We start from the raw sequence: 12,570 nt of genomic DNA, 5'->3' as shown, positions 1-12,570 counted from the left end.
GTCTGTTCTGTTAGCAGGAGGCTGTCTTCCTATTAAGTCTGTGGCACGATAAGCATAACCATAAGGCTCTTTTCTACTGCATGACAAACATTGACTAGAAGAACACATATTTCAATAACAATGCCACAAATATATGAAAAAAAACATTGAGCAAAACATAAAAGTGCATCTTTTGAAGATTTGTCCTCCCATAAACTAGTGACATACTGGTAACAGTACAAACAACTTTCTTTTCCAATAGGAACAATTTGTCAAAAGCATGAAATAGATCAGTAAGCATTGTAATATCACAGTATTTTGTCACAGACTTGGGTGGGGGGGGGAGGGGAGGGTGACATGTGTCACACATGCCTCAACTACTGAAAAAAAGCTCTCATCTCTATTTGCTGAGCAGTGAAATATGTATATTTGGAGTGGCATTAATAGAGCCATATCAGGATGGGGCTCTAAGTTGAGCTCCCATCAAGGAAGGGAAAACATTATATAATTCTGGCATATCAGAGACTGTGATAGACCCCAGAACATCTGTAATCGCCATACCAGGTGGAGTGTCATGAAGTTTGGGTGGCAGAGCAATCCTGGGACGCGGCTTCTGCGATCCTGGCATAGAGTTGCAGCAACAGGTGAGGTCGTGTGGAAGGAGAGTGTTGATGGGACGCCGGAGGTCAGTGCGCTGTGGGATCGAGAACCTGGGGTGGTTTTGGCAGCGACTTTGGAAGCGGGCGTACCGGTGAACTCCATTTGACAGCAAGAGATATGGGTGTGCCCAGTAGATGCCGGGGCCCAACGGGTTATCCGGGGTGAGAAGAGCAGGTTGCACATTGGGGGGGCAGCCCCTTCTTGATCCTCATGCACGTACTTCTGTGGCTCAGGGGTACATTGTAGGCTGCGCCTCGACAGCTGGCACTGGACTGGTAATGAGCTACTCTCTTCGCTGCGTGGCACCTGTATGCAACTTGCTCATATGCCTAGCAGTGGACAGATCAAGGTGAAAATCCTCTTCCCCATCTATTGATAACAATATGTCCCGTGATGAGGCCCCAAGACAACAGTGGTCAACAAATTGGAGGAAAAACGTCCAGGAATGAGTGATGATCCACCTTCCACAGATAAGGGTGGCCATGATCGGTCGCTGAGAGAATAGATGTAAGCAGTCAAGTAGACCAGATCGGCCCTGGAGCATAACATTTATACCATGGCTCTCAACATCAATCTCCTATGTATTGACCTTCAAAGGATGTCTGCCAGATTGGAGATAGCTATGTGCACTTTGAAGTGGTTTCATAGCATCAGCATGTTCCTTCACACAGACGTTCATCAGCTTACTGAGAACACCCAGCTTCTGCATGACTGGGCAAAAGATGTGGATGGGAAATCCAGGTAGAACAATGTATGAGTGGTAGGCCTCCCAGAAAAAATTGAGGGCAGAGATTTTGAAAATATGGAGAGCCTGCTTAAAACTATTCTGCAACCTGACCACTTGTCTACCCACTTTGTGGTGGAAAAACCTCACTGAGTGCCAGGAGTGACACCAAAGCCCGGTGTGTGACCCAGGCCTGTGTTTGCAAGACTCCTAAGCTATAGGGACTGAGATTCACTATTACGGGCGGCCCAGCAACATGGCCCTATTACAGTTGAGAATCAGAACATCATGATTTTCACAGATTATAAATAGGTGGTTCAGACCGAGAGACAATCCTTTGATAGGGCAAAAATGAAACTGCGTATGGAAATCTACAATACATGATGCTCTTTTATGCAAAACTCAAAGTCATGTCGGAGGGAAGGTCCTTGGGCTCTTCACCTCTCCCAGCTAACGTTGGGGCTGGCTGGAGGGCTGGCAGCTGGCAGACCATGGTAGGCAACATGGGACCATAACACTGAATCAAGATTCGGCCAAAGCACCATCCATACTCAGACGGGTGAAGACAAGAACATCATATCCAACTACTGATGAAAAAATGCCAGAGAAGCATGCACATAAGACATGGCCAAATTGCCAAGGAATCTGGACATCCATCTGGGTTGAATAGCTGTAGATGGGTGGATACACAATTTGGAACTCATTAGACCCCACCTTAAACTCTCCCACAAGAGGGAATAGTTTTAGTGTTATACACTACTACCAGATAAGTTGGATGTTATTCATTGGGTGGGGGTCGGACATTCGCCTCTCGTGTTGGGATGGTTAGTGCAGTTTAGCGCCTGCAGCAAGAGGCAGTAAGGAGGGTGGTAATTGGGAGGGAAGGGGAGTTTGTAATAGCATCTTGGAGTTGGGAAGGATAGGCAGTGCTAAAAGGGCATCCAGGTCGAGACAGCAGAGAAGCCATTCATGGCTATGTCAAATGAAAATGGGCGTAGGGCACTAGGCCTCAAAGTTTTAGCATGGAATGTTAATGGTCTGGGGTACACGTTAAAGAGAGAGGTGGTCTGAACATTTTTATATAGACATGATCTTGATCAAATACTGCTGCAAGAGACCAACTTAATTAGTAATAGCTGATTTTCTTGGACAGGGTAGGTACAACGTTTTGACCCATTCTGGCTTTACATTGGGTTCAAATGAAGTGGGTATTCTGTTCTCAAGATTCACTCCCGATGTAAATTCTGGAAACATGGACGGACGCAGAGGGCTGTTAAGTAGTGATACTGAGAAAGTGGAACGGTGAGAGTGTTATGGTGGTGTCTTGGTATGTATCCACAGGCTTGCAGTCAGAAGCGTTGGAGAAAATGGGGAAATGGATCATACAGGCAATGGATGCATTAATGAGTGAGACCTAAACTATGCATTCAGAACTAGACAGGATAACAATATACAACAACCAACGGAGGTTGGACAATAGGTTGAGAGACTTTGTGTAGGCCATAGGACTGACGGATCTATGAAGGGAGGTACACCCTGATGAAACAACAGTCAAATGCCTCCAGCAGCATAAACTTGTGCCAGAGACTGGATTACATACTGGGTGCCTCAGACACAAGGAAATAAATATGGACACATACTACCTACTACTAGGACTCTCAGAGCACTCCCCATTATGTACTAGACTGAAGACTGAAACAACCCCACACATGCCCACCTGGAGACTGGACCCATGGGGTATTAGAGACTGGGACACGAAGAAATACTTGTTACAGGCATACAATGGCTAATATGGGGAGAATACTAAATTAGTAAAATCTGAGATAGCACTCTGAGAAGCATGTAAAATGGTAATATGGGGCAAGTTAATATCCAAGAGATCTGGGAAACATAATAAAAATATAAGACTTATGGGAGAATTAGAATGTATTGTGCCTAACACAGTGGGAGTGGGCGTGGGACTGACTTATTAATTTAGTACCGGGTTTGGCACACTGCATCGCACTGGCCAGGAAAGAATATAGAGACACTGGAAGACGAGGCAAGAAAACTCCTCCATGCCTCCCAGCAGTGTCTTTCTGAGGTGGGCAATAAGACAGGTAAACTGCATGTGTGGCTGGCCCACCAAGAGGAGGAACAGAGGCAGTGATTAAATCCACTGCTGGAATTATGGCAAAAGCCACACCTGAAATAGGTTGCAAAAGTCTGCGCTATCTACAACTATTATCCCAGCCCAGGTGAAAATATACCAAGGAAGAAGTGAAGAGATTTGTGGAGGATATCCACATTCTTTCCTTAACGCAGGAGGAAAGGGTTAGCCTAGACCAAACACTAGAAGTGGTCGTAGTCATGGTCGCTGAGGCTATAACATGACTGAAGCGTTGGCCATCGGCCTATATTGTGTAGCTGAACACCTCATCGCTATGGATCATTCAGGGTTTATTCTGTGTGGGTCCATTATATAAATTATAAAAATAAATAAACTAAATTCCTGTATGTGCTACAAAATATACCACAAGAGGCTCCAGACAATATCATTTAAAACCGGGAACACAATCACTAGGTCAATGATATGTGATGATGATCCACCTAGAATTGTTTTGCCTACCTTAATGTGTGGTCCATACGATGTGGGCATTGCCCTCCTGAGTCAAGTTATATTATTGGGGTGCTCAGCTGGTGGCGGTTAACAAATTGACATTTGCTATTCAGCAAGATCCTTCCCTCATGGCAGACAGGAGAGCAACGTCCCAGCACGAGCAGCAGTGTCCTAAAGTTTTAAATACCTACAGCCAACATCGCTGACACCAACAACGCAGCCCACGACCTCACACAGTGGATCACCAACTGGGCCGACAACCTCGCACCACTTAAGAACCCCCCAGGCGTGACCAGCAACAGGAAAACTCCATGGTTCACGGACACCCTCAAAGAATCAAAGAAATCCTGCCGAACCCTCGAAAAAACCTGGCGCCACTGACGAACTACAGAAAACATGATAGCCCTCAAGATCGCCACCCGTGAACACCACCAGCTGATCCGCTCCACCAAAAGGACATGATTCAAAAAGCGACTAGACAACAACACCCACAACAGCAAGGAACTCTTCAACATCGTCAAAGAGCTCTCCAACCCCAGCTCCAGCAACGACGACATCACACCATCACAAGAACTCTGCAACTCCCTCGCCACGTTCTTCCACCGAAAGATCGCAGATATACACGACAGCTTCGGACCCCAGACCCTGCCTCCAGTCACCAAACCAGCGACCCCCACCACCACCCTCAGCGCCTGGACCCCCATCAGCTCTGAAGACACCACCAACATCATGAACACCATCCTCTCCAGGTTCCCCTCGGACCCTTGCCCCATCACATCTTCAACAAAGCGGACACCATCATCTCACCCCATCTCCGGAACATCATAAACAGCTCGTTCGCATCAGCCACCTTCCCCGAGAGCTGGAAGCACGCAGAAATCAACGCCCTTCTGAAAAAACCCACAGCGGACCACAATGACCTGAAGAACTTCCGCCCCATCTCTCTTCTTCCCTTCCCGGCCAAAGTCATCGAGAAGACTGTCAATAAGCAGCTGACTGCTTTCCTCGAGGAAACTCGCTCGACCCATCCCAGTCCGGATTTCGAGCCAACCACAGCATCGAAACCGCCCTCATCGCAGTCACAAACGACATCAGGACCCTGATGGACAACGGAGAAACAACCGCCCTCATCCTCCTGGACCTCTCGCAGCCTTCGATACCGTATGCCATCGCACCCTAATAACCCGTCTCTTCACCACTGGGATCCAAGGAAAGGCCCTGGACTGGATCACCTCGTTCCTCTCCGACAGAACCCAGAGAGTCCGCCTCCCTCCCTTCCGCTCAGAAGCCACCGAGATCATCTGCGGCGTACCCCAAGGATCCTCGCTCAGCCCAACCCTCTTCAATATCTACATGAGCCCCCCTCGCCGCCATCGCACGCAAACACAACATCTCCTACGCCGACGACACCCAGCTGATACTCTCCCTCACCAAAGACCCAGCCACCGCCAAAACCAACCTACAGGAAGGAATGAAAGACGTCGCAGAATGGATGAAGCTCAACCGCCTGAAGCTGAACTCAGACAAGACGGAGGTCCTCATCCTCGGACAATCCCCTCCTGCCTGGGACAACTCCTGGTGGCCCACGGCGCTGGGCACCGCACCGACACCCTCGGATCACGCACGCAACCTGGGATTCATCCTGGACCCCTTCCTCACGATGAACAAGCTAGTCAACTCCGTCTCGTCATCATGTTTCAACACCCTATGCATGCTTCGTAAGATCTTCCGGTGGATCCCTACCGAAACCAGAAAGACGGTCACCCAGGCCCTCGTCACAAGCCGACTGGACTACGGAAACACCCTATACGCAGGAACCACCGCCAAACTTCAGAAACGACTACAACGCATACAGAACGCCTCCGCACGACTCATCCTCGACATCCCTCGCCACAGCCACATATCCGCCCACCTGAGAAACCTGCACTGGCTCCCCGTCAACAAGAGGATCACATTCAGGCTCCTCACCTACGCAAACAATAACACGAAGGAGCCAAGAGGGATCTGGAAAGGTATATAAGGGATCGCCCTCCACTCTAAACAGTCAAACAACAACAAGATCCCTATACCTGGGGTGATTAATACATTTCACAGACATGAGTAAACATCACTTCAGATTTTATTTTTAACATACCGAAGTGGACCCCTGCTATCTATCGCAGTGTGGTCAATCCTCTAATGTCTAATTGTCCCCACTTAATCTATTGTTCCAGAAAATTAAATATTAAGGTCTCTATACAACCAGTGTCCAGGGTGATGTCCAACAAATGTCTGCCTTCTTTACTGGCAGTACATCTATCCACACTTCACCACATGTGCACAAACCTAAAAAGGAAAAATGTGTGGTGGAGAGGAAGGCACCTCACGGGCGAACAACCCTCGGGGATGTTGGCAGATGTTACCAACTCAAAGCCCCTTTCTCATCATCGGTTGCCTTTCAATCCAAACAAAAAGCAAAATGAGTACAACACATAAACTGAAATGCGTGTGCAGGTGCAAAATAAAGAGTATCACAACAAGTGTGAGCTGAAGAGTTAAAAGAGAGGTTGGTAGCTTAATATCGCCTACCAGTACCTGATACCGACATGTTTCACTGCCCCAAACATTTCGGCAGATTCATCAGGGTATTCAACACTCGGTCACTGCACCAATTTTTTGAACATCCTTTCGGAACACTGTTGGATCGAGACACAAATAAAAACCAGAGACATGCCCAAGAGTCAATATGGATTCATAGGTTTCCACATTAGAGTAATGGTTGCAAATATCCTTATAGTGATGTAATTGTACAGTAATCATTATAATTACCCCAGGCCAGCATGGGCAACTCATACCGGCTGACCAAATCACACTTAGAATCGTTTAAAACCGATTGCACTGTCAATCTACAGGAAATGAGAAAAGATAGTATGAAACACTCAGACCCTATACAATGAAACTGCACAGCAGCGCTAATTTCACTCGTGTTTTATATCAAAGCCTTGAAAAAACTTTGAAAAAACTGGGGCCCGTGGCAACCTTAACTGCGCATTGTGACCACCAAGCGCGGGCAGCTCACACTGAATCTAAGAATAAAGTAATTGAGTGGGTGTGGCTGTTGATTTTATGTCACTCTGTCCGTTATGAGTTAATGTTGTGATACTCTTTATTTTGCACCTGCACACGCATTTCAGTTTATGTGTTGTACTCATTTTGCTTTTTGTTTGGATTGAAAGGCAACCGATGATGAGAAAGGGGCTTTGAGTTGGTAACATCTGCCAACATCCCCGAGGGTTGTTCGCCCGTGAGGTGCCTTCCTCTCCACCACACATTTTTCCTTTTTAGGTTTGTGCACATGTGGTGAAGTGTGGATAGATGTACTGCCAGTAAAGAAGGCAGACATTTGTTGGACATCACCCTGGACACTGGTTGTATAGAGACCTTAGTATTTAATTTTCTGGAACAATAGATTAAGTGGGGACAATTAGACATTAGAGGATGGACCACACTGCGATAGATAGCAGGGGTCCACTTCGGTATGTTAAAAATAAAATCTGAAGTGATGTTTACTCATGTCTGTGAAATGTATTAATCACCCCAGGTATAGGGATCTTGTTGTTGTTTGATCCTCACCTATGCACACAAAGCACTCCATGACATGGGCTCCGAATACCTCAACAGCCGCCTCTCGTCTACACGCCCACCCGCCAGCTCCGCCAGCCTTGCCCCCGTTCCACAGATTCGCAGAACCACCACTGGCGGAAGATCATTCTCCTACCTGGCAGCCAAATCATGGAACTCCCTCCCCGCACACCTACGAACTACCCAGGACCATCTCTCCTTCAGGAAACACCTCAAGACCTGGCTCTTCGAGCAGTAGTAGCACCCCCCCTTCAGTGCCTTGAGATCCTCACGGGTGAGTAGCGCGCTCTATAAATGGTTTGATTGATTGAGGTGCAATATAAAGCGGCTAGATATGCCATATAGATGACAGATTTTGGAGTGTAGACTTCTGGCTACCCCTCTCCAGACGCAAACTGCTTGCAAACCCTAGATAAATAAAAGACAAATGGGAACAGTATCAGGGTGTTACTGACGACAGAGTTGGGAGTTGCATGTAAATAAGGAAGGGAGGTCGCAATCATTCCACTTAAGATATTACATCATGTTTATTATACTAATACCAGACTTTGAAGAAAGGGCAGGTGAGCTAATGATTGATGCTATTGCAGGTATAATCGAGGGGGGGTACTTTTGATCCATGTGTTAAGGGAGGGTCCAAGGCTGCAAGACTTCTGGGGAGGGTACACAGCTATCTTACAAGGTCTACGGTGTTGATCTGAGTGTGCAGGTGGTAGGTCTGGGAATGAGGGGATAGCAGTCAATATCCAAGTATATGCTTTTGTTATGCATTACAGCACTAGTGATAGCTATAGGAGAGACATTGTGCAGTTGTGGGGGGGCTGAGACTTTGCCTCAGGTAATATACTGGACACATAATATGGGCTGGTGTATGCAGGCAAAGGATAGTGTAACAAGCACAAGGATATCCAGGGAAGTTAGAAAAAAATCAGGGGCCCATGGAAGGAGGTCTCGAACAAACAAGAATTCCGACAGTGTGTACCACTCTATGCACTAACACTCCACAAGAGAGGGCAACAATTATGTTGGGGTTTATGTATCTGACAAATTTGAGGACATTTTGGACCCGAAGCACATCCAAGCATGCTGCTGATCTTTGTTGTATCTGCAGGTTCGCAAGATGCAAAAATGGTTAAGATAATCTTTTTCTATACTGTTTATGTAAGCGTACTATTACAAAATGAATAAAACATGGGGGAAAAACACGTATATGGAAATAAAATCTAAGTGGCACGAGAAATGTTCAAATTGGTTTCATTATTTTGGGAGGGGCACACCCGTGCCAACTCAAAAAACGTGCGCTGGTTAGGTCAAACCCCACTTCTAAGAGAATCTCTGCTCACCCATTGATGGCTATAGCACAAGCAGCAAGCAATTCCTAAACAAATTTAGATAAGTAGAGAAAAGTCGAATGTGCAAAAAGACACCAAGTTCATCAGCCTAGGTGTAGTGGAACAGGATTTAACAAAGGAGGGAGGTAGAGTAATGAAGTAGGATTCTTACTCCACGGGCAGCCCGGGGTTGTGAATAAAGTTTTTCCTATACACCCACGAGCCAGGTACTTTTTATTCTTCACTAAAATCCCACCACTCATATAAATATCCCTATCACTTGCACCACACAGTTATTGACGTCAGTGCTCCCGCGTAGTCTTAGGTCGCAGCACGCCGCATCCCGTTAGAGGGGTGCGAAGACCCCTATGATGAAGCATGACACCAAGGGGCCTTTTGGTATGTGAGGGGTATTTTACAAAACACTAAGTGCTCCCACACCCCTGTGGGTAACACTTCCCTGCTAGTAGGATTCCTTTTGTTTATGTATGTAGTGGAACAGGAGACATGGATTTGTAAAGTTTTATGACAAAAAAGTAGCTAGAAAAAGTGAAGCCCGACGAAGAGACAACAGTTCATAATGGACTGCGATCTAGGCGCAACTTCAGGCTGACTACGAAGGTTCAGAGATCGGATAGACCAAACGGGTTTTCCTGGTCAAAGATTTTAACTTCAGACATAATCTTCAACTACTGGAAAAACTTATTCTGGCCAGTCCTGCAGCCTCTGGCTGCAATTTAAAACCCGACTTTGTTTCTCCCGACCATGCACTTTTAACAGAATTGACAATACGGGTGTCCTGCACATTTTAACCCTTATTGTCATATGTAGCACATAATTGACACTGATATACACACTTTTATGATTTATTGTCAGTGTATAATGGGAGTGTGTGATGTAAAGCACTCTTTTAGCCTATATGGGGACTGGAGTAGCGCTATAAAAGAATTAAATAAACAAAATGAATTACTAAGTGCCATTTAAATTATATGTGTAACTACTCATACGACTAATACATATGACATTCTTACAGACCATGCATATATCAAAGTCAAAAACTTGCCTCCAAATCGTAGTTTCTCTTAAGTGAAGTGATAACCAGCAGTGTACCTTGGTTTCCCTACATTGCACTGGCATCTAGGTGATAGGCTCTAGATGGCTCCCAGCCAGGATCACATCTGAAGTAAAAGGCTAATGGCTCCCTGAATTCGGTTTTGTTTGTGGCGGAGCAGGAATTCAAAATAGGAAAGCCACCTCGTCGCCTGCAGGCTTGTGCTCGGAGGAAAGCAAACAATAGGGCACTGCTGAATGTGTCGGGATTTATTTATTTTATTTTATTTATTTATTCAAAGTTTTATATAGCGCGAACAGGATCCTTACAGATATCAGAGCGCTTCACAAAGACAGTGTTGGGGCAGTAGGGGTCAACAGAGATACTGGGAACAGTATAAAAGTCAATAACATGGTGATAACATGGGTAAAGCAACAATAACACGGTGACAATAACAATAACAATAAGATGGTAATAACATGGATAATAAAAAGCATACATAAAACCAATCCATATACAATCAGGTAGGGAAGTAATATAGGACAGTACAAGTCATTGATCCCAATACAGAGGTGTTCAGGTGGATCAGTAAACCAACGTGTATCATATCTTGGTCGATAGTAAGAGAGTAGCGTAGTAGTGCCACTCTACAGGTAAAGTGTAGTGCCAAGGGATAGGGTGAGCAGTGATACAATGCGGAGTCTCTGAACCAACATCTATGGCGATCAGGAGATCTTGGCCAGAAGGATGGTTTTCACCTCTTTCTTGAAGAGTGCCGTGGAGGAGATCAGCCTGGTTTCAGGCGGGAGCGCATTCCAGATCCTGGGTGCCATTCCTGAGAAGGAGCGCTTGTAAGTTTTCGCTTTCCGGAATCTACGAGGTTTCAGGAGTAGATTTTTTGTGCTCCTATTGGTTCTCGAGCCTCCTGATATAGACAGCTTTTGAGCGAGGTAGTTGGGTGCCTTGTGGTGCACGGCCGCGTGTGTCATAACTGCAATTTTTAGCTGTATTCTGGCTTCAAAAGGCAGCCATTTTAGAGACTTTAAGTCTGGGGATATGTGCGAATGCTTTCTAGAGCCAGTAATGAGTCTCGCGGCAGCGTTCAGGGAGGCTCTTAAGGGTGCTGTTGTGGATAGCGGGAGACCGCTGAGGGCCGCAATTCCGTAGTCAATTCGAGGGATGACTAAAGCTTGTACAGCAGTTTGGAAGTCTTTGGCCGGGAGGAAGGGTTTAATTTTCCTCAGTGTGTTAATTTGGAAATTAGCTGCTTTAGTGGCTTTGCTGACGTGCTGCTGCATGTTGAGCTTGGCGTCGAGTGTGATGCCTAGGGATTTCGCCGAGTCCACGATGGTAGGTTGGACATTGAGTGCTGTTAGGTTGTTGAGCCAGGTTTGGGTGGAGGACGTTTTCGCCGGGGGTGAGATGAGTAGGAACTCAGTTTTCAGCGCGTTTAGTTTGAGGTGATTATTGGCCAGCCAAGATTGGGTGTTAATAAGCGTGGAATTCAGATGTTTGATATCTTCCGGGGATTGTAACTTTAGATAGAGTTGTGTGTCATCGGCGTACATATGGAATTGAACATTGGATGCTTGAAGCAAGGTGGCGAGCGGTTCCATAACGAGGTTGAACAGTGTAGGGGAGAGGGTGGATCCTTGTGGAACACCTAGATCTGCAGGCATAGGTGTAGATAGCACATTGTCGATCTTGAACCTCTGAGACCGATTGTGAAGGAAGGACGAAAACCACTTGAGAACAGTTCCCGATAGCCCCATTCGAGTATTTAGCAGCTCCAGCAAGTTCTCATGTTTGACCGTGTCAAATGCTGACGAGAGGTCAAGAAGGATGAGGAGGCAGGACTCATTGCGATCCAGAATTTGGAGGGCGTCATCAATTATGTGTGTCATAGCTGTTTCCGTGCTATGTTTCGCTCTGAAACCTGATTGATGAGGGTTGAGGAGGTCAAATTGATCAATGTGTTTTGTTAGTTGGAGTTGGACACATTTCTCCAGCAGTTTGGCCAGGGTGGGGATATTGGTGATGGGCCGATAGTTGTTTAGGTCAGACGGATCAGCAGTAGGTTTCTTGAGTATAGGCGTGACTTGCCCCACCTTAAGGGAGTCTGGAATGTGGCCTTGCTGCAAAGAGCTGTTGATGATCTTGGTCCAGAGAGGGAGGAGCAAGGGGGTAAAGTCTTTTACAGCATTAGCAGGTAGGGGGTCTGTGAGGTGATTAGAGGGCTTCAAGGTGCAGAGCAGTTTGTGTATTGCTTCTTCCGAATAGGTATCGAAGTACTGCCAGGATGCCTTGTTTTTAGGTTGAGTGTCTGCCATTCTGGTGTGGTTGGGGTATCGGCTTACATCCATGATGAGGTCATTTCTTATGTTGTCAGTCTTTAGTTTAAAGAAAGCAGAGAGGGCTTCACAGTGTGGGGTGCCATTTGTTGTGCTGTTTGATTGTGTGGGTTGTGCCTTTGTTTGGGTCTGGATTAGCTCGAACAGTTTTCTTGGCCTGTTCTTCGCTTGGTCCAACTGGCGGCTGAAGAAGTCCGACTTTGTGCGCTTTATATTCCTAAAGTAGACATTTCTCTTGTTCTTAAGCTTTTTGA

General features: G+C 46.3%; 1 protein-coding gene across 1 annotated transcript in view; it reads right to left on the bottom strand.

Annotated features, from left to right (window-relative positions):
• The window catches only part of TMEM185A (transmembrane protein 185A), a 152,018-nt gene that overhangs the window by 75,521 nt on the left and 63,927 nt on the right, over nt 1–12,570 (bottom strand). The gene's annotated exons all lie outside the window — the stretch shown is intronic.

This window comes from Lissotriton helveticus, chromosome 4_1 (assembly GCF_964261635.1).
Source record: "Lissotriton helveticus chromosome 4_1, aLisHel1.1, whole genome shotgun sequence".
Taxonomy (NCBI): Eukaryota; Metazoa; Chordata; class Amphibia; order Caudata; family Salamandridae; genus Lissotriton; species Lissotriton helveticus.
This window is presented reverse-complemented; position numbering and strand designations above follow the sequence as displayed.